Source organism: Propithecus coquereli, unplaced genomic scaffold (genome assembly GCF_000956105.1).
Source record: "Propithecus coquereli isolate 6110/MARCELLA unplaced genomic scaffold, Pcoq_1.0 Scaffold273, whole genome shotgun sequence".
Lineage (NCBI taxonomy): Eukaryota > Metazoa > Chordata > Mammalia > Primates > Indriidae > Propithecus > Propithecus coquereli.
Genome location: NW_012148319.1, coordinates 2,482,630 through 2,505,657, shown reverse-complemented (window position 1 = coordinate 2,505,657; position 23,028 = coordinate 2,482,630). Strand labels below are relative to the sequence as shown.

The 23,028-nt window shown below is 37.3% G+C and overlaps 1 protein-coding gene across 2 annotated transcripts in view; it reads left to right on the top strand.

Annotated features, from left to right (window-relative positions):
- NUBPL (nucleotide binding protein-like) overlaps positions 1-23,028 on the top strand; it is a 213,973-nt gene that overhangs the window by 138,271 nt on the left and 52,674 nt on the right. The gene's annotated exons all lie outside the window — the stretch shown is intronic.

Genomic DNA, 23,028 nt, shown 5'->3' with positions numbered 1-23,028 from the left:
AAATTATGTTTTAATTAACAAATAAAAATTGTATATATTTGTGGTGTACAACATGATTTAGTATATGTAAACATTGTGGAATAGCTAAATCAAACTAATTAATGTATCTATTGCCTCACATACTTATTTTTTTGAAGAGAGAACATTTAAAATCTACTATCTTAGCAATTTTCAAGTACAGATGGTCTCCAATTTACAATGATTCGACTTATCATTTTTCAGTTTTAGCTTGATGTGAAAGCAATATGCATTCAGTAGAAACTGTCTTTGAATTTTGATCTTTTTGTGGGCTAGCAATATGTGGTACGATAGATACTCTTGTGATGCAAGCAGTGACAGCAAGCCATTGTATTTTTCACTTTCAGTACAATATTCAATAAATTACATGAGATATTCAACACATTATTATGAAGTAGGGTTTTTTTTTTTTTTGCCCCGGGTTTTCAAAGCTCTGTGAAATAGCTTTGTGTTGGATGATTTTGCCCAACTATAGGCCAATGTTAAGTGTTCTGAGCACATTTAAGGTAGGCTAGGCTAAGCTATGATGTTTGGTAGGTTAGGTGTATTAAATGCATTTTTGACTCATGATATTTTTAACTTACAATGGGTTTACTGGGACATAACCGCATTGTAAGTTGAGAAGCATCTGCATGGAATATATTGTTATTAACTACAGTCACCGTGTACAATAGATCTCCTGAACTTATTCCTCTTATCTAACTGAAATTTTGTATGCTTTGATCAGCATCTCCCCCGTCCTTCAATTCTCCCCCACCCTAAGCCCCTGTAACCTCCATTCTATTCTCTGCTTCTATGAGTTTAACTTTTTAGATTCCACACGTAAGTGAGATCATACAGTATTTGTCTTTCTGTGCCTGGCTTATTTCACTTACTACCTTCCTGGTTCATCCATGTGGTCACAAATGACAGGATTTGTTTCTTTTTTAGGGCCGTATTTCATTGTATTTATGTACCTCATTTTCTTTATCCATTGATGGACACTTAGGTTGATTCCATGTCTTGGATATTATAAATAATATAGTCTTTTTTTTAAAGAAATTTGGTCTTGTTTTTCACCCAGGCTAGAGTGCAATGGTGCAATAATAGCTCATTGTAACTTTGAATACCTGGGCTTAAGCAATCCTCCTCCTCAGGCTCCTGAGTAGCTAGAACTACAGGTGCATGACAACACACCTAACAATTTTTTTTTTTTAATTTTTTATAGATACAGGATCTCACTGTGTTGCCCAGGCTGGTCTCGAACTCCTGACCTCAAGTGATCCTCCTGCCTTGGCCTCCCAAAGTGCTAGGGTTACAGGCAGGAACCATTGTGCCTGGACTTGGTCCTACCTTATATTGATTCAAAATAGTATAGTTTGCATTGTTGCTACCAGATATGGCTCCAACTGCTTTTTGCATTTTAAAATTTAAAACCATTCTCATAGGATAAATATTTGTTACCAAGATATGTCCGAATACTACAAACTTTGAGGCTGGACATGGTGGCTCACACCAGTAATCCTAACACTCTGGGAGGCTGAGGCAGGAGGATCACTTGAGGTCAGGAGTTCAAGACCAGGCTCAGCAAGAGCAAGACCCTGTCTCTACTAAAAATAAAAAGAAATTAGCTGGGCAACTAAAAATAGAAAAAATTAGCCAGGCATGGTGGCGCATGCCTGTAGTCCCAGTTACTTGGTAGGCTGAGGCAGGAGGATGACTTGAGCCCAGGAATTTGAGGTTGCTGTGAGCTAGGCTGACACCATGGCACTCTAGCCCAGAGGTAACAGAGCAAGACCTGTTTCAAAAAAAAAAAAAAAAAAGAAAAAATTACAAACTTTTAAAGTAGTTTTAAAAGAGTTGTGTGGCAAATGTTTTGAGCAATCATGATACCATTAAATTATGTATATGTCCTCTCAAGTTTACAACTTTGAAGAGGATAACACTTTTTAATTTTTTAATTACAAAGGAAATACATTTTTGTATGAAATTCAAGCACTAACACTATAGTAACATATAAAGTAAAAGAATGAAAGGTTCCCACCCTTGTCCTTACCCCCTCTCTCACCATTTGGAATAACAACTCATAATTGCTTAGCATTTTCCCAGACTTTTTCTATGTATACACAAGTGTGTGAGTTTATCCCATTATAGTTTTTTCCCCTTAGTAGTGAAATCATAGCAATCATATAGTTTAGCAACTTGCCTTTATTCACTTAACAATATATTGTGATCAGCACGTACAGGTATGTCTCATTTTGTTTATTGGCTTACTGGTATTTCATAGTGTTGAACTATGATAATTTATTTAACCAATCTCCTTATTAAAGGACACTGAAGTTTGTTACATTTTTTCTTTACTGAAAATAATATTGCACTGAGCATCCTTGTGTATGGGATAGCACTGGTTTTAGATATATAATTTCTTTGTCATTAAAGAATTTAATAAAGCATGGATTGCAAGTATACATATATGTGTATGAGTTAAATAAACCAAATTCTTGTCTTTGTGAATTTGATGTTTTCCTGGGTGTCTTTACATTGTATTAAGTTTTTTAGGGATCACTTTTTAAGTATTTTTTCAACAGAAACATATCAGAAACTTTAGTTAGTCATTCTGTAATCACCTAGGGTTAAATTGAATTGTTCCCATAGTTTTTTGGGAGGAGGGCAAATTTGTAGGTTCTTTAGAGATCATGTGTTTTGAAAATACAGGATGAAGGTATCTTGTAAAAATCTTTTCTAACTGTATGGGAACATGGGTATTATGCATAGGCCTTTAGGCAAAGATAATATTGCTGAATAATTCATATATCAGGAAGTTTGTTACTTAACTGAACTCTGAGTGGCTTTTAGAATGTGACAGAGCTTATAAAACTGATAAGGAAAAAACTTACAATGAGTAGATCTCGAAAGAGGCTACCTTACTTATACCTCCACAGATCATTGCTTTTCCCTTCAGTTTGATGGTTGTCAGTAGATAAGTCTGCTTCTCCTATGGAAGTCATGCCTAAAGCATGTTCTAGTGTAGAACCTCGTGCCTACAAACCACCCGATAAGTGTTAGTATTGATTTTGGATGCCTCATATTTGTGTGAATGACTATGTCAGATGTCATATTTCAGTAATTTCAGTTGTTATGAAAAGCAGAGGACAATGAAAGTTTCCTGTGCAGAACTTTGCTGCCTTAATTGTCTGGCAATTTAAATGTATCCAGATTCAGTTTTGGTGAGAATTTTTGGTCCTGCATGTGGGGACTTCTGTGACCTACACTGCTAATGGGTGTGGAGTAACCCTCCATGAAGGCAAGAATACCAGTCAGGCTTTTATTTTTACAACGAAATATTTTTGCATTTGCACATCTGATTTTGGAGCACATGATTTTTAGATTCGTAGATAATTGCTACTGAGCTTATGTTATAGTGTTTGACCAGATGGTTTGTATCACCAACCTAAGGTGATTGTTGATTGAGAGAACCTAGCCAAGGGATACTAACCAATCATTCCAGAGTACTCTTTTTTTTTTTTTGAAACAGAGTCTCACTGTGTTGCCCAGGCTAGAGTGCCGTGGCATCATCCTAGCTCACAGCAACCTCAAACTCCTGGGCTCAAGCAATCCTTCTCCCGAGTAGCTGGGACTACAGGCATGTGCCACCATGCCTGGCTAATTTTTTCTATGTATTTTTAGTTGTCTGATTAATTTCTTTCTATTTTTAGTAGAGACGGGATCTCGCTCTTGCTCAGGCTGGTCTCGAACTCCTGAGCTCAAACAATTCACCCGCCTCAGCCTCCCAGAGAGCTAGGATTACAGGCGTGAGCCACCGCGCCCGGCCCAGAGTACTCTTCAGGGACCACTTGTGTAATTTGTTGAATAGACTTTGTTAAACCATGAAAACATATTGTGAGCTTTTATCAAGGGTCTATGTAAGAAACTTATATGCTTCTGTTTCTTTTGGAGGAAGATGGGAGCAATGGGGACAGTGGGGATGGAGGTAACTGTTATTGAAAGGCAGTACATGATGTGGAAAGAATGTGGGCTTTGGTGCCAGCAAGTGAGTAGTTTTGGTGATGGGAGGATGTAGAAGGTCTCTTTTGATTATCTCTATGTTTTTCAACAAAATAAGATATTTAGGGCCAGGTGAGGTGGCTCACACCTGTAATCCTAGCACTCTGGGAGGCCAAGGTGGGAGGATTGCTTGAGGTCAGGAGTTCGAGACCAGGCTGGACAAGAGCGAGACCCCATGTCTACTATAAATAGAAAAAATTAGCCAGGCATAGTGATATGCGCTTGTAGTCCCAGCTACTTGGGAGGCTGTGGCAGAAGGATCGCTTGAGCTAGGCTGACACCATGGCACTCTAGCCCGGGTGACAGAATGACACTCTGTCTCAAAAAAAAAAAAAAAAAAGAGAAGATATTTATTAGGTCCATATATACCTGGCACTATGCTTAGCCTGAGGTACGAAGGTGAATAAAACTTGCCCTCTGCCCTTAGAAGAGAGAGGTTCACTGCCTAATAGGAAGACAGAAGTATAGCTCTATTGTTAGTATACATTTCTTCCAATTTTTTTTTGGTTTGTGCCCAAATTTTGGCCTTAGTTTTCTCAATGCAGGTCTTTTTTCCTTTATGTGTTGTTGATTAGGAAGGAGAGAGAGAAAGATTGAAAAAAGAGATAGAGATTAATTGGTTGATTCAGGACCTTAACTAATTTAACGTTTTATGTTGGCAATCTCAATATATTTCTTTGCTCTGATTTATTGTCATGTACATTGATGTTTCAGAATTACTGACAGCATGCTTGAATCAAGGGATTAATTCCTTACACCCAGATAGTCTTGTTTTCTTATGCAAAAGTAGCTTGGTCAGAACTTTAATCTTTAATTTTATTTGCTCATTCATAACAAGTTTGTTGTCATAAATACAAAAATCAAACATCAAGCTATATTCTTGTTTTGATGCAGTTTTGCAAAAGTATGCATTCATTATGTCAAAAATTATTTCTTTACCTGGAAGAGAAAAAAGAATTCTCATGTTAAAATGTGACTTACAGATTCATAATCTGATTAACATTTTTGTGATAACAAAGGGTTTTAAACTGACAGTAGTGATATTTGAAATGAAAATGATTTCTTTGAACATTGGTATGGAAACTAAAACAGACAAAATATGCTCAAAATAGCTAATTCATGCATAGGCTGAGATGGATTCCCTTCCACTACAGCTTGCTGCTCATCATTATCCACCTTGGTCTCAGGTCGCCCACGTGGCTCAAACCCTTGAGGTACTATGCATTCATTAGCCACATCCTTCCCAAACACTTCATTGATTTTTCGGCCTGTTTGTGCTGCATTGGTCCACGACAGAACTCATGTTCGAAAATAACATGAATTTTTGACTTATCCATGGTTTCACAAAAATTGCTCTAAAAAAAATTTGAAAGATAATCAAAGGCCAAAACATGCATTTGAAAGACTGAGGATGTACCTTCACAATAAAAATAAAACAAGAAATGTCAAAGTGAAATGTCAGAGATATCAACTGTCAAACTTGCTACTGAAGGAAATCGGACATTTCATACTTAGTAACCTAATAGCACACAGACTTATGTTAAGCCCTGTCATGATCCAGTTATTTTTCTTGTATTTCATGGCATGGCTTACAATTCAAACTCTAGCCTGCATTCTGTTATGTATGTGCCACTGGAGACAGTTAAATTTGGGGAAATCGGGAGACAAGCTTTACTGATTTATAGGTCTTTGACATAATTTTTGTTTGAGAAGGATATAATGAGACTTATATAAGTGATATTAGTTTTCTAGTTTTATAGATAGCAAAGTGAGACAACTTTCACCAAGATTACAAGTGAAGTACTAATTGGTTTGTTTATTGTCTTCTTATCTCCACTTAATGAGGGTAGGGACTTTAGGAATTCTATTCATTGCTATATCCCCAGGGTTTAGAATAGTGCTTGGCACAATAAATGTTGGTAATAATTTCTGAGTTAGGGTTAAACCCCATAATGATTATCCTGTATACATAGTTATTTATACTCTGCCTTTACACATGCATATTAATGTGTGATCTATAATATCAGATACTGCATACTTACTTAGGCAAGAACAACTTCTAGTTACATTGTCACATTCACTTGCTGATCAGGGCACAAGATTATTATGGGCAAGCCTAGATATAATGACCAATGTACATAAATGAGAATGAAGAAACAGCTGCTCATTTAATGGTCTTTTAATGAGATGCATAAAATTCAGTTTGTTTTCTTATTTCTTTACAATTTAGTGATCTTAGGTTTCTTCAATAAATTTTGGGTAGTTCTGAAGTAATTATGTGGTTTATGAAGTTGCAAAGTGCTGAAGTGGATGACATAAGAATTAGGTTGTTTTAGGTGTTTATTTTTTTCCAATTCTCAGCCCTATTTCTCAGCTATATCTGAATCATCACATCACAATTCTCATACACATATTCCTAATCTTTATCAGAATTTTTTGTGTTAAAATTAGTTATAGCTCAAGTTTGCTGTGCTATTTAATTCTCACTAGGATACCACTTATTACAGTAAATTTATTGTTTTTTCTTCAGCTTCCTATGTAGCAAGTCTATTTAACAGAGGCAAGGTATGGGTCACTAAAATGTAGGAGTTTAATTAATATATTTAAGCAATAGATATTCTTTTCTGCTCACTTCTTAGTCCATATTTTTAGTCCTTTAATATATTTTAAAATAGTGTTTTAATCAAATGTTTTTATGCTCAGTTTTACTTTCAAGAATTTTCCTTTTAGTGTTTAAAAATCCATTTAACTCTGCCTAAGTCATCTAGGTATATGGAAAGGATATTTTAAAATTATGTGTTCAGATCATTTTGGAATGTGGTGACTTTGCAAGTGGACAAATGGTAGGTTAAGTATGGAATGTCCAGTTTCCTTCAGTAGTAAGTTTGACAATTGACATCTCTGACATTTTACTTTGACACTTATTGTTTTATTTTTATTGTGGAGGTGCATCCTCAGTCTTTCAAATGCACATTTTGGGTTTTGAGTATCGTTCACTTTTTTTAGAGTGATTTTTGTGAAACCATGGATAAGTCAAAAATTCGTGTTATCTTCAAATATGAGTTCCATCATGGAATGAATGTAGCATAGACAGCTTGAAATATCAATGAAGTGTTTCAGAAGGATGTGGCTAATGAACGCACAATACGTCGATGGTTTGAGAAGTTCCATTCGGTGATTTTAATCTTGAAAATGAGCCATTTGGGTGACCTGAGACCAAGGTGGATAGTGGTGAAGTGAAAGCTGTAGTGGAAGCAAATCCATCTCAACCTGTGCGTGAATTAACAGCAAGCTTTGACGTTACTATTCCAACAATATTGGACCATTTGAAACAAATCAGCAAGGTAAAGAAGCTGAAGAGATGGGTACTGCATGAATTAAATGATCATCAGAAGAGAAATTGTCTTGAGGCTTGTCTTTCTTTGCTGTTGAGATAAAAAGGCGAACCATTTCTACACTGTATTGTTGCCTGTGATGAAAAATGGATTCTTTTTGATAATCGCAAGCATTTAGCACAATGGTTGGATGAAGATGAAGTGCCAAAACAGAGTCCAAAGTGAATGTTCATCAGAAAAAGCCAATGGTGTCTGTTTGGTGGTCCAGTGCTGGTATCCACTATAGCTTCATGAAACCTGGTCAATTGATTACAGCGAATGTCTACTGCAGTCAGTTGGACGAAATGATGAGGATGCTTGTGATTAAGCAGCCAAAACAGGCTAATCCTCTTGCAAGACCACATGTTGCAAGAAACAACGCTGCTCAAACTGCAGATGCTGGACTTGGAAATTCTACCAGACCTTGCACCAACTGACCACCACTTTTTCCAGGCTTTGGACCAATTCTTAAAAGGGAAAATATGCAGTTCTCAACAAGCTGTGGAAAATGCCTTTCACGATTTCATCGCCACTTGCTCTCCAGGCAAATTTGCTGCTGACAAAAGCAAGCTACCATTAAGATGGCAAAACTGTGCCGATAGATTAGGTGCATACTTTGATTGATTATACTGTTTCTTGTTTGAGAAATAATAAACTAAACTTTCGATTCAAAACTGAACATTTCATTTTAATGACTTAATATTTTCTTAGCATTTGGTTGTAAGAATAAACATAGTATGCTCTTTGTGAGAAATTTTAATTTTGACTTCCATTATATGACAAGCTTCTCTTTACAGTAACTTTTTAAAATGTGATACTATTACTTTATTATCTAGTGCTTTAAAAAAAAATCCACGATCTCATTCCTCTTCTGAAAAAAACTCTCTAAAGCAGACAAAGAGTATTTTTATTGTCCCTATTTTACAGAGTAACTTGGGCAATCATTTGATTCTGAGTTTCAGTTTTTTAATCTGTAAAATAAGGGTATTGGGCAAGATAATCCCTAGGATTTTTTCTAGCTCAAATCTCTATTTGTCCATTGTAAGATGAGGAAACAGAAGTATACAAAAGTTAAGCAACTTGGTGAAATTCAAATAGTGAATTAATAATAAAACCTTTATATCTGACTCTCTGCTTACCATGTTTATTGACACTTTCACACAATGCTTGTACCTATTACTGAACATTTGTGATTTTTTCCTTATTGAAAATACAGTAGTTTGAAAAATTATGCTATAGATATGACCTTTTAAATTTTTTAAAAACTCAAATATATTTCTGTAGCCCAAAGTTAATCCTAATTTAATAGATGCTTATTTGCATTTTAGAAGGGAGGGTCATATAAATAACAGCTCCCCTAGTAACTAAAGACCAATCAGAAAACAAAGTATATCTGAAGTTATGAAGAATCAGTAATAAAGTAAGTCAAAAGTAAAAATGTCTCATATGTAGCAAAAGAAAAAAATGGGAAAATGTTTTTAAGTGACTTTTTTTCTATCCTTTTATTGATCCAAAATTGGTATGAAGGTGTCTGGAAAGTACCAGAATGATTTGAGCTTGCTTCTGTTGGCTGAGTACGTACTTGTCATGAATATTAATAGAAGGAAGTTTTGTATCTGCTGGAAATTTGGGTTAGCCCTCTCAACCTTTATGGGGTATGATTGAATCCCCTCCCTACTCCTCACCTGAGGCTGGGATGGGCAATCTCCTCAGCAGTTTTTCAGAAATGGATCAATTTTTAAATTACAACATTTTGTATTGATGTAATGCATTCATTCTTAGATGAGCTAGAAAGAGATATTTTGGGAGTGGTAATCTGCATAGATTTGTTCAAGATAAATTTAAATCTGAGATTTTTTGTAAAATTCAGTTACGTTTTCCAGAGGAAATATGATCATTCTATAAAATAAATTTATTAAATGTACCAGGTAGATTGGGGCTTTTTTGTTCTTATTAATATATAAGGTAACCCCCTTTTTAGGGCTTTTTTTGTTATTTTGGTAAAAATATCTTTTGTTCATCTTTTCGTGTAAGCAAATCCTTCACAGATATTTTTCACTTTACGCAAACAGATCATAGTCATGCTTTTTTTTTTTAAGTAGTTCGAAGGAATGTTTAGTGATCACCTAATCTAAAATATTTCACAGATGAGAAAACTGAGGTCCAGAGATTTTAATTTGTTGGCCTATGGTCACAGTTAATTTGTGACAAAAATGATTAGAATTTATTTGTCAGTTTCCCAAACTAAAACTCATTCTTCTATTTGATGAGTAGATATCAGGATTCTTGCTGTCCCCAGCTAGATTTATTGTCCCTTTTCAGTCCTGTTTAAAAAAAATCATAGCAGTTAATGTCTGAATCAGAATTTAAAATCTGAAAGCTTCATTACAATAGCTCACACTTAAAATATAACTGCATATGGAGCCACAATTTCTCACAGTTGGTTTCTTATTTGATATGATTTAATCTTTAAAATTTTAAAATAAGATCTACTGAGCCAGTTTCAGAAACATCATATCCAAAAAGCTATAGATATTTAAAAAATATTTTTAAAGTATTGTATCTGTTCTTAGTCTTTATAGGTTATTTACTTTGATTTAAGCAATTTCTCCACATAATTTTCCTGTATAGATGGTTAGTACAATGATACTTACTGATTTAAAACAAAACCTGAATTTAATGGTAGTTTATTAAAAGCTAAAATGTTCTTCAATAGCACAAAGTCAGAAATTTACAGTCTAGATTTCCATGGTTACTAAGACACTTGCTTTATAATATAAAAGACCCTCAAAAGATCATGTAAGGAAAGAATATTGACCTGCCAGTAAAAAGAAATTCAGAAATAAAAGAAACATTATTATAATGAACCAGAATAGAGAATAAAATGGAAAGGAAATAAATAATTCTTGTAGCTTATATTGTGTGGGTAAATAGTTTTCTGTGGGTCTACAAGTTCTATTTTATATATCTATTTTATTATACACAGAAAAAGTAATAAAGCTCCTATGTTCTTAGGGTTATGAGGTTGTGCTAGCAAAACTCTTCAGGGATTTGGAGAATAGTGATGCTCTACCCGACTCTGTGGGAAACTGGGAACATAACTTGAGTCACACAGACCAGGATCCATATCCCCGCTCTATCATTCACCAATAGCCTGACCTTGGGCAACTTTTGTAACTTCTCTATTCCTCAATATTCTTATCTGTAAAATAGAGACAGTGTAATGCCTATTTTACAATGTTGTGCAGTCACATACGCACAAAGTATTTAGAACCAGGCTTATACTAGGCTTTCAATAACTATTAATTTCCTTCTGCTCTCCTTCACCTGTTACCTGCAGGCCTACCCTCCCACCTCTTCCCTATTCACACAGCCCAATTCTGCCTGAGGGACCCTAGGCTCAAAAAATAGGATATGACCCCAGAGGGCAGGTAGCTAGAACTAGGGAAGAAACTTGACTGGATCAGTTCTTCAGATCATCCCTAGCATGCAGTATGTTGTTAGGTAGACTGGTCTTCTGGAACAGTCATGTTCCTCAAGTGCTCTAATGCCTCAACCACGGAATAATGCCTATGGAGACTCTTAACGGGGGTTGCGAAAGCAGCTTCTGTGGCAGCTGTAATCCTGCCCCTTCAAGACCTTGAATACTCCCAAACACAAATATTTGTTCTAAGGATATTCTTAAAAGTATATTGAAGTTTTATAGTTTTCCTTATTAGAGTGCTATGTGTCTACATATATTTTTATAAGCTGTCCCAAATTAGATTAATAAAATGATTTGTTACTCTTAACTGAAAAAACTATTCAAAACTTCCACCTTTTAGGTATACAGAGAGGATTTTTTAAAAATTTCTTTTGATAATTTCTTTGAAATATCTCGATTCTCAAGCAGGCATGTAATATTTTAGGCCTTTTTGGTAGCACTCCTGCGCTTCAGTAACATCTCCTTCCTAGGGTATGAACATCTGTGCATATAAGCAGTTGGCCTAAAGCAAGACTCTAGAGAACTTAGAGCAATGTTCCTAAAAGTAACTGAAATCCTGTTGCTTTTGTGGTAGCGTCATTATTTTTATATGTGAAGTTTTATTGTTTCAGCTGTACTGTGGATTTACGTAGGCATCTGTGGGCTGGCCTGGGAACTGATAATGTTTTAAATATTATTTCAGAAAATAGGTTCAGAATTACCAAAGATTGAGCCATGTATCAGTTTTGGATAACAAGTCCTCTGTGAATTGATGCTGTCTCCAGGTTGTCAGGACCAGCCTGCTCTGTACCTCTGCTAGGAGGACAACTAAGGAAATGAGAGATGATGATAAAGGGAAAGATAAGAAGTACAGTTTTCTTTTTTTTCTCTCAAAACATTGTTGGCTATTAGTTGGGTTCATAGTGACTTGGAGGGATTTATTCAAGTAGCCTCCCCCCCCCCCCTTTTTTTCTTTAGAAAGGAAGACATTTGAAAATGGATTAGAGAACTTTACCATTTGGGGAAAAAATGAAAAGATTAGAGAACATTTATATATTGTTGTAACTTAAATAATGTGTTCTCATTTTATAACTGGGTTAGCTGTTATCAGAACAATCTCGAGGATAAGTTTATTATATTTTGTTATATCATTTATTTCCACAAGTCAGTAAGCCATCAGCTGAAGTAGAAATCTTTTTGTTATTCGGATTTTTATTGTATTATTTACATTTAAATAATTTCTCCTTTGAAGCAATTTTCATCTTGCAACCAAAATAAAATCTTACATGATTTTATACATAGGGTGCTGAGCAGAGCAAAATCTGTGGCTCAAATGTAAAGAAAGATACTTTATGCTCTGCTTTAGATTTATATTGTATGTAAAAGGTATCTCACATGGCCATATTTTTAATTTTAGTTGTATAATAAAATTGTAAGGGGCAACTTGACTCATAGAATCATTCAGTGCATGTCGAATGAACACTGGTTAGTGTTAGGGTGGAAAGCTTAGTAGGTGCTCACAGCATGGGTGGAGAAAGATTTCTCACTCAGAGATTAAGATTTATATAAAAGTAAAAAAGTTTATTTTCTCAGAAGGATAGAAGGAATGAGAGAGTAAGAGAGAGAAAGAGGGAGAAAGAGAAAGAGAGAAGGGAAGTGGGGAAAGAGAGCAGGGAGATGGTGTGGCATCCCAAAGAAAGAGAAAGGAGATGCCAGCCGCAAGGCCAGTGGCTGGCTGATTTTAAGGGGGACGAAGAGAGAAAAAAATAGTGATGGCTGCCAGTTGATAACAAAAGCAGAGGCAGGTAGATAACAAAAACTGCAAGGATGTCAAACTCCAAAAGTTGGTTTCCTGCCCTTCCTTGGAGAAGGGGTTATCACAGGAGATGTGACTGTGTCCTCAAGATACGATTGAGACTGTAGCTCGTTCTCCTGCTGTTTACTCAGGAACTCTGTATCAACGGAAAAAAAGCCAAACTCTGTCAAACATTTTTAAAGAGATTTACTCTGAGCCAAATTTGAGGATCATGACCGGGAGCCACGCCCAAGAAGCCTTGAGCAAGTGGTCTCACTGTGACTGGGTTACAGTTTGGTTTTACACATTTCAGGGAGACAGGGGTTACAGGTAAAGTCCTGAATCAATATGTGGGAGGCGTACATCGGTTTGGCCTGAAAAGGTGGGCCATCTGGAAGTGGGGAGGGGGCTTACAGATTATAGGTGGGTTTAAAGATTCTTTGACTTGTAATTGGTTAAAGACGTGAAGCTTTATCTAAAGGCTTGGAATGTTTTAACATAAGGAGCCGTTAATCAGAGACAAGCCACCTGGATGTATATTGGTGGTGTAAATTAAAGACCTGCAGGCTTGTCTTGCATGCCCTTAGGCCTGTCAATGGGTTACAAAGGATGTCTCCAAGAAGCGGGGTGGTGGCATGTTGGGGTATGTCTGACCTCCCTCCTCATGGTAGGCAATTTAGTTTTAGGACATCCCCTTGGCCAAGAGGGGATCCATTCAGTCAGCCAGTAGGGGGTGAGCCTTAAGATTTTATTTTAGTTCACAAGTTAGACATTATGGACTGAATGTGGAGGGAGAGTCTACAGATGCATATGAATGTTTTCTTCTATTAGGAAGCATACATTGAAGTTGGGGAGATAGTTATGTATAAAAGTAATTACCCCAGAATTCTTAGAGCTAGAAGACCCATTCAAACTCTGGAAGTTAGTTGAATCAACAGTTATAGGAGCTTGGTAATTTGCCTGCAAAATTTGTCCATAGGGCTGAGACCAGATTAGCTGCATCTCCTATACCAGTAGTGGCATGGTTTCATGCTCTGAGATTCTGAGTAAAGCATGAGTACTATTCTATTTGCTAGTAGGGTAGGACTATGACTAACTGAGGTTAGAGAATCAGGAAATTAGGGACAGATGGCAGAACTTGGTTTTAGAATAGAAGAATCAGACACAAGGACATTACCTTGAGATCCACTAAGTAGGCATGAGAGTCAAAACTGACCAGTCCATCAGATGAAAAGGAAAGAGGCAAGGTCTGGCCCAGCCTAACTTGCTTTAAGAAGTTGTCCTGTCACATATGGCATATTCCAAGCACCGTGTAGGTGATCTGCCTGAACACAGCCCACTTTTAAATTGTTCAACCAGTCTAGATCTTTTTGCTTTATGATTTCACTCTTTGTTCTTTGGCTATGCCTTTTCTGTGCCCTTAGAATTTTAATTCTTCTTGGACACTAATTTGGCTTCAGCAGACAGGCTTTCTGTCTTAGCAATGATTTTCCTTCCTGATTCCACATGGCTCAGTGTTCAAGCCTGCTGATGATATTTTCACGTGGCTCACACTGGGCTTGATAGCAGAACAGGATGGCAGAAACAGTTTGCCTTTGCTCTGGAGAACTGTATGTTGACCCTGTGGTCCTTATACTTGGCCAATGTAGTGCTGATGATGGAATTTGCTGCCCCGGAAGCTGACAGTGGTAAACTGCTTGAACCAGCTGAGAAGCCAAAAATGGAAATGTTGACCATGCATTCATGGGCCCTTTCTGTTCAACACTTAAAATTCAGCCTGTTTGTCCTTGTGTTCCCAGTATATTTTGAAGTGAGGCCTGATTGCCTCTGTTTTGGTCTGTTTCTTAATATAATAGAAGTGTCCCTGGAAGAAAGTGACTCATCTTTTCCCATTCATAGCACCATATTTTTCATAACTGAGGTCCTGAAAAAGATAAATTACCTTATCTGCCCAAATAATAAGATACAATTTTATCTACCAGTCCTCTCTCAGAAAAGAGGGAATTGCCTTTGAGTCTTTGAGTTACTCTCAAATTATTGGACATTATTTTGAATATAAAATATGAAGTATTATTTGGAGATAACGTGTTAGCCTAAAATTACTTAGTAAATACTAGTTTGGATTATTTTCACTTGATAAGGTTGGTAAAAGAGAACAGAAAATAATTTAACATTTAGTAATTATTCCTGGTGACCTACCTTCAAGTCTTGGATATCTTAGTAAAATAAAAGAGCAATTTTTAAAAATGCCATCGTTATGTTGTAGCAGTTACAAATACAAATATATCTATAGGACTGTAGATATATAGAGGAAAAAAACCAAGTTTCTTTTATTCCCTACTCTTGCATAGTCAGGCAACATTTCTGACACCAGATATATGGTTCTTTTCCCTGACACATCAATTTTTTCCATTAGATTCTCCAACAGACACTAGCTGGGTGTCCTCTAATTCAGTTCAGTTCTGACACTGTTTACTTAGAGACAGTGTCAGATCCCATAGGTTGGGGGCTCAGTCCCATAAGACTACCCCCTACTTCAGGTGCTAGTCGAAAGCACAGGCTGTGACCTGTGCATCTGACCGACTGGCTATAAATCTGGGTTCCCACTACCCCCTCCTCGGGTTTGATTAATTTGCTAGAGCAGCTCACAGAACTCGGGAAAACACTCTACTTACAATTACCCATTTATTATAAAGGCCGCTGAAAGAGATGCATAGGGAGAGGTATGGAGAAGGGTAAGAAAGAAAAGAAACTTTTTCCCCCAAGGAATGTGAGCCCCCTAATAGGGTGGAAAGCCTAGCAGGTGCTCACGACGCAGGTGGAGAAAGATTTCTCACACAGTAATTAAGATATAAAAGTAAAAAAGTTTATTTTATCCTTTAGAAGTACAGAAAGAATGAGAAAGAGAGAGAGAAGGGGGAGAGGGAGAGAGCAGGGAGATGGCGTGGTATCCCAAAGAAAGAGAAAGGAGATGCCAGCAGCCAGGCCAAGTGGCTTGCTTCCTTTATGGGGACAAAGAGAAAAATAGTAATCCTTATGGAGTAATTAGCAGTTAGTTGCAAGATGTCAGGTTGTCCCTCTTTCTTGCTTATTCTGTTCCTGGAAACTTACATCTATGAGATGTAGTCAGACTCATGCAGGGGGTGTGATTTTGCCCCTGAGATATGGTTTTGGGCAGGAAAAGAAGGCCTGGTGTTTACCCCCAGCTGTCCATGCCAGAGCTTCTCAGGAACACCTTTAGACTATAGAAACTTTCTAAAGGCTGTGAGCTGGTGAATGTAAAGAGAAAGATTTACATTCCTTTCTGTCTTTAGGTTCTTTTCAGACATTTGTGAAAACAGAGTCCCTGCAGGGTGCTTGCTAGCTAGGGAGAGAAAGAGTAGGGAGAGCTCATCATTGATCCTTAGCCGTTACTAGAAAACTGTGGCATTAGATATTTTCCTGTTATTTCAGCAAGACCGCCCTTATACCCCTTCAAATTATTAGGCCCAGAGAGGCTTTAGAATGAGACAGCAGTCACAATACATGCATTCCTCCCCACCAACCCCATCCTCTTGAGCTAAGTAATCATTTCAAAGCTGCTTGCAGCATGAACTCTAGTGCTAGTGTCACCACCAATAGCTATAAATTAACCTAATAATGCCATATGTTGAACACAATAACTCATACTCTATAGTTCAACAATGTATAGCCAATTACTAATCAATGTTATATCTGTACACCAATGAGAATTCCTAAAAAACAACTTTGGTAACCGTTCCCTCTCCTGACATGTCCTTTTTCTTTAAAAATTTGAGCCTCTCCTTTGATCTCCAGAGCACTTCTCCAAGGTAACTTGGAGGTGTTTCCCGGGCTGCAGTCCTCAACTTTCGCTCAGATAAACACTCTACCTATGTTAGTTGGCCTCAGTTTCTTTCTTTAGGTTGACAAGGGGCACAGAGCTTCCGTGCCCTCTCCTGGTACACCACCCTGCAGGAACCTCCATGTGTTTAGCTATCCGGAAGCCCCAGAACTCAGACCTTCTGGGGTTTTTTGAAAGCTCCATTATCTAGGCATGATTAATTGCATCATTGGCCATTGGTTTATCAATTCAACCTTCGGCCTCTCTACCTTCCCCAGAGGTTGTGGGGGAGACTGAAAGTTCTAGCCCTGTAATCATGTGGTTGGATCCCCTGGTAACCAGTCCTCATCCTGAGGCTATCTAGGTTCCCACAGACAGCAGCCATCTCATTAGCATACAAAGAATCTGTTATTACTCCAAGATTTCAAGGATTTTAGGATTTTATGTCAAGAAATAGGGATGAAGACCAAATATATATTTCACAATATCACAAGAATAGGTACAAAAACAACTATTCTAATGTTGAATGACTTTGGACAGAAGTTCAGGGACTACATTATATTTGGATTCAGACATGCCGTATCTCAAAACATTTTAGAGGGTAATGTGAACTAAAATAAAATCTAAGGCTCACCCCTCCACCGGCTGACTGAATGGGCCCCCTCTTGGACAAGGGGATATCCTAAAACTAAATCGCCTGCCACAAGGAGGGAGGTCAGACATGCCTCATCATGGTCCCCTCCCTTCTTGGGGACATCCTTTGTAACCCATTAACAGGCCTAAGGGTATGTAAGACAAACCTGTATGTAAGACAAACCTGTCCTCAATTTACACAACAAATATGTCTGGTGGCTTATCCGTGATAAACAGCTCCTTATGTTAAAACTTTCCAATTCTTTAGATAAAGCTTCATGTCTTTAACCAATTACAAGTCAAAGAATCTTTAAACCCACCTATAACCTGTAAGCGCCCCCTGCTTCAAGATGGCCCACCTTTTCAGCCCAAACCAATGTATGCCTCCCATGTGTTGATTCAGGACTTTACCTGTAACCCCTGTCTCCCTGAAATGTATAAAACCAAACTGTAACCCAGCCACAGAGAGTCCACTTGCTCAAGGCTTCTTGGGTGTGGCTCCCAGACATGATCCTCAAATCTGGCTTAGAATAAATCTCTTTAAAATTATTTTACAGGGTTTGGCTTTTTTTCCCCATTACCAGTAATAAAGGCCATGTGTTACTACGTAAAAGAGACATCTAATAGGACACCTCTCTTGGCAAATTCACATCTGAGCTGTTGCCCCTGCTCTGTACCTCATCCCATCTTTCTTAACTGTCCTAGCCATTGGCTTTGTTTTTGATTCTCTCATTATGCTTTTTGTATCCCTCTTAGATATGATGTACTTATTTGACTTCATAGCTACCTCGATGAATTTGCAACTGTGGTGCTTTCTCTGTATTCACAGAGCATCTCTGGACTACTGTGGTAACTCCACTTATAGACTGACTCTGTCCTGCTGGGGTCCTTTGAGTCTGGAGCCTGAGAGGGAAGTAAGAAGGTTTTACCAGAGGTGGGATTACAGTGAGGCTCATGGAGCTTATGCGCTCAGGTTCTGTTAGGCTTGCTCAGGGCGGGAACCCAGAAAGTATATATAGGACAGAATGTGGTTAATGGAAAATTTAGATAGTGATCATAAAACCTGTGGACAATAGCCCCAGAAGTCTGGAGAGTCCAGAGGTTTTAAATCTAACTCTGACCACAGACGGTTGCAGAACCGGTTACTGTTCAGAAAAAAATTCACTCTCCCCAAAATTCCATCCAAACCTCCTATAAAGCCCACTGCTCTCCCCTTCCTGGCATGGACGCTCTTTTTGGCCTCCAGCCATCTGCACCCAGATGCTCAAATAAACAGCATTTTGCTACACCTGAGGCTTCATGTGTCTCCCTCTCGGCTCTGGACCTAACAGGTTCCACATTTGCATAGAACTGTGTGAGATTCTGGGAATTGTAGAATGTTCTAGGTGGAGAAAGGAAGCCAGGTTATAGTCAGGAAACATTTCTATATAAGCATTTTTGTTATTCAAAAGATCTCAGAGAAAGGAACATGAATCTCTGAGGCTCCAGCATATTATGGTGATTTCTTTCTGTGTTCCAAATAATTGTTTACCTTTGGACCTCATTTTGCATTCATAATTTCGTATTCTTATTCTTAGAGAGGATCACTCAAATTATATATGCTTCAGGTTATGCAAAATCTGGATCTGCCACTGGGTTTTACTAAATGAAATTCTTGAGTGTTTCTTTAGTACTTATTTCTTTATACTTAGTAAAACATAATTTATACAAGTAAACAAACACTAAGAATCTGGAGAATCCCCAAATCATTCTAAAATCAGTGCTTTGGGTAGTTCTTCTACAAGAGAACTGGAACTTCGTGGCAGCCAGTATATTTCAATGTTAGTACAATAAATATGGAACTCAGATACTGACTTTTGTTCATTTCAATCCCAGTCAGCAAGACTTTATGGAAAGGATACTATGTGTGATGAAGGTGGTGGACCAGGTTCTTTTTTCAGAGTTTAAATTCAATTTAAGAATCATTTGAAATGAATTGCCTTAACAGTGAAGTATTTCTTAGCTCCTGGGAGTCTTAATAATAGTTCTCTCTCTCTCTCTCTCTCTCTTTTTTTTTTTTTTTTACTTATAATGAGGTAGTTCTAAGGAGGTAAGTCTTTTTTTTTTTTTATTTCAGGAAATTATGGGGGACAAACATTCTGGTTACATGTTATGACTTTGCCACATCCCAACCGTGATTTGAGACGTGCCCTTCCCCTCCTACAATGCTCACCGTGTCAATTAGTTGTGAGTTTACCCACCCCCAACTCCCCCACCCCCAAAGAATATTACTACTGCGTGAGCACCTTAGTGTTGATCAGTCAGTGCCAGTTTGATGGTGAGTACATGTGGTGCCTATTCTTCCATTCTTGCGATGCCTCACTTCAGAGGATGGATTCAAGCTCTATCCAGGAAAATATAAGAGGTGCTGGATCACCGTCATTTTTTATAATTGAGTAGTATTCCATTGTATACATATACCATATTTTATTAATCCACTCATGGATTGACAGAACTTGGGTTGTTTCCACATCCTTGCTATAGTGAATTGTGCTGCCATAAACATTCGCGTGCAGATGTCTTTATTATAGAATGACTTTCGTTCCTTTGGGTAGATGCCTAATAATGCTATTGCTGGATCAAATGGTAGTTCCACTTGTAGCTCTTTGAAGTATCTCCAAATTCTTTTCCACAGAGGTTGCACTAATTTGCAGTCCCACCAGTAGTGTAAGAGTGTTCCTGTCTCTCCACATCCTCGTCAGCATTTGTTGCTTTGGGATTTTTGAATAAAGGCCAATCTTACTGAAGTTAGGTGATATCTCATTGTGGTTTTGATTTGCATTTCCCTAATGATTAGAGATGTGGAGTATTTTTTTATATGCTTGCTGGCCATTATTCTGTCTTCTTCTGAAAAGTTTCTCTTCATGTCCTTCGCCCATTTATTGATGGGGTTGTTTCATTTGTTCTTGTTGATTTTTTTGAGTTCTAGATAGATTCTTGTTATCAGCCCTTTATCAGATATATAGAGAGCAAATATTTTCTCCCATTCTGTAGGTTGTCTATTCGCTCTAATGATAGTTTCCTTAGCTGTACAAAAGCTTTTTAATTTGATCAGGCCCCATTTATTTGTATGGAACTAGAGAAGACCTCGTATAGCCAGAGCAATCTTGAGCAAAAAGAACATACTGGGAGGTATCAGTCCACCGGACTTCAAGCTGTACTACAAGGCTCTAGTACCTAAAACAGCATGGTACTGGCATAAGAATAGAGACATAGACCTTTGGAACAGGACTAAGAATCCAGAGGTGAAATCATCTGCATATTGTCATCTAATCTTTGACAAAGCAGACAAGAATATACACTGGGGAAAAGAATCCCTTTTCAATAAATGGTGCTGGGAAAGTTGGATAGCTACATTCAGAAAATTGAAACTGGATCCCCACCTCTCACCTCTTACAAAAATCAATTCTAGGTGGATAATAGACTTAAACCTAAGGCATGAAACCTTAAGAATCCTAGAAGAAAATGTAGGGAAGACTCTTTCAGACATTGGCCTAGGCAAAGAATATATGAAGAAGACCCCCAAAGCAATCACAGCAGCTACAAAAATAGTAATTCTTTTTAAAGAGATAAGAAATTTGAATGTAACATGATAAATATGATTAAATGCAAGGGAAAAACAGTGATGAATTGTTGGCACCAGTCATTTGATATTCTCTGAAAACAAAGAGACTTGTCAGTCTGCCAGTGCTAGGAGTTTCAGTGCCAAGGATATAAAATGAAAAGTGTCCTTTATCTTTTGGGGGGATAGTTTCATAGATGGTAGCCATGAGTAACCTTGGAGTAACTATTTTTCAATCCAAAGTGCGCTGTATTGAAAATGAACTAATTTATGTTCATCATTTCATCATTCTCTTACAGTATGTCATTATATGATACCAAATATATGTGTTTGGGAAATAGCATAGCATAGGATTCCTAAGAGACAAATCAATATATGATGTCAGATACTGAGGAATGTTTTGAAGAAAAACAATTTCAGGGAAGGAGAGAGAGAATGATGGTTATTTTAGAAAGGCTGTATTGACTTCTAGCTATTCCTTGAATGCAGCAGGCATATCCCCATCTTCAGGCCTTTGCACTTGCTATGGCTTCTGGCTACAATGCTTTCCTTCAGATCTGCAGTAACTGTTTTCTCACTTCATTTAGGGCTTTGACCACTCTGACTAAATTAGCACCTTCCATCATTCAATTCTTTCTCCCTATTTTACACCATCTGATCTTGGGGACCATAGAGATTCAGATAAATTCTTTGATAAAACCTTTGCTGTCTGACCTCTTAAATACTTGCTATCTGAAACTTAGGAATTGAAGAGACTTTTTAAAACATCTCTTCTTATTCAATCTAGATGTCCAAATCACGAACCAAATAATTTTGTATAGTAAGGGATACTTGTAGTTTTCTTCATAGCACTTACTAATTTCTGGTTTCTTTGTCTATCCATCTTTTTGCATGTTTCTCTTGCTAAAATGTCAGTGCCGTGGTGGCTGGAATTTCATTTTGTTCATTGCTCTCAGTTCCATGGTGGCTGGAATTTTATTTTGTTCATTGCTCTATCTCCGTCACCTGGAACAGTGCCTGACATTTAATTGATTCTTAATAAAAAAGTATTGAATAGATGTGTTAATATGTGAAAGAATCTGTTTGACCTAATGTCACCTAAACTTTTTATTTTAAAAGTATGGTTAATATTGTACATTATTAAGTTTTAAACAGAATATGGAATTATATGGCATAGTTTCTACTTAGGTTAAAAAAATAAACTTTTGCATTTGTTCGTTTATTCTTTCCTTGAAAGAAAACTTATTAAGTATCTTCTATGTGTCCATTCTGTACTAAGGTATTCTAACTCAGCTTATAGTTTTATAGGAAGACAGATCATGAAACAACAGTAAATGAATGACACCCTTTTCCTCACTCAGTGCTGTGTAGCCATGTTGATCTTCTTTCAATTTCTCAAAGCTGATAAGCTCTTTCCTTTGCACATTTTACTGTCTTCACAGTGCTTTCTTGTATAATGAAACTGGTAATTATATATTTATTTGGATGATTATCTGCTTAAGATCTGTGTGTCTCTATATGGTAGTTCCGTGAGGGCAGGGACTGTGATACTATTTAACTGTCAATACCTAGCTCAATGCCAAGTATATAGCAGGTACTTGATAAACATTCTGAATGAGTGATTAGAAGTACATGATAGAAACACTATATTTAATCTAATGGGTGTTAGGGGAGTTTTCCCTGATGAAGTGAATTTTAAGTTGGGATCTGAAGAATGAGGAGGAATTAGCAAGTGAAGAGGACCAGGCAGAGTGTTCTAGAGCTTCAACTCAGACTTTATCCTAAAAGCAATAGAAGACTTTTAAACAAAGAAGTGGCACTATCAGACTTGTATTTTTAGATGGACCATTTTTCAGTGTTGTTAGAAACAGACTGGATGGGCAATGCTAGAGCAGAAATATTGGTTGGGATGCTTTAATAGTAATAAATGGTGGTGGCCTCATTTGGGTTCTTGGCAATGAAGAAAGGGGGAGGTGGACACATATGAGTGATTTTTAGAATGCAAAATAACTGACTGGGGGTAGTGAAGGAAATGGAAGAGTTAAGTATGATTCCAAGTTTCTGTGTCAGGCAACTGAGAGGATCCTGGGACCATTCACAAAGACTAGGGACTCAGAGGGAAGAACTATCTGAGGAGAAAAGAACTTGATATACCCTTGAGACCTAACTATATTAAGACTAAACATTAAGGACTTGGTTATGTAGCTGAATTTTCTGGGTATAGATACTTTTAAAGAATTGCCTTAAAAAATAATCAAA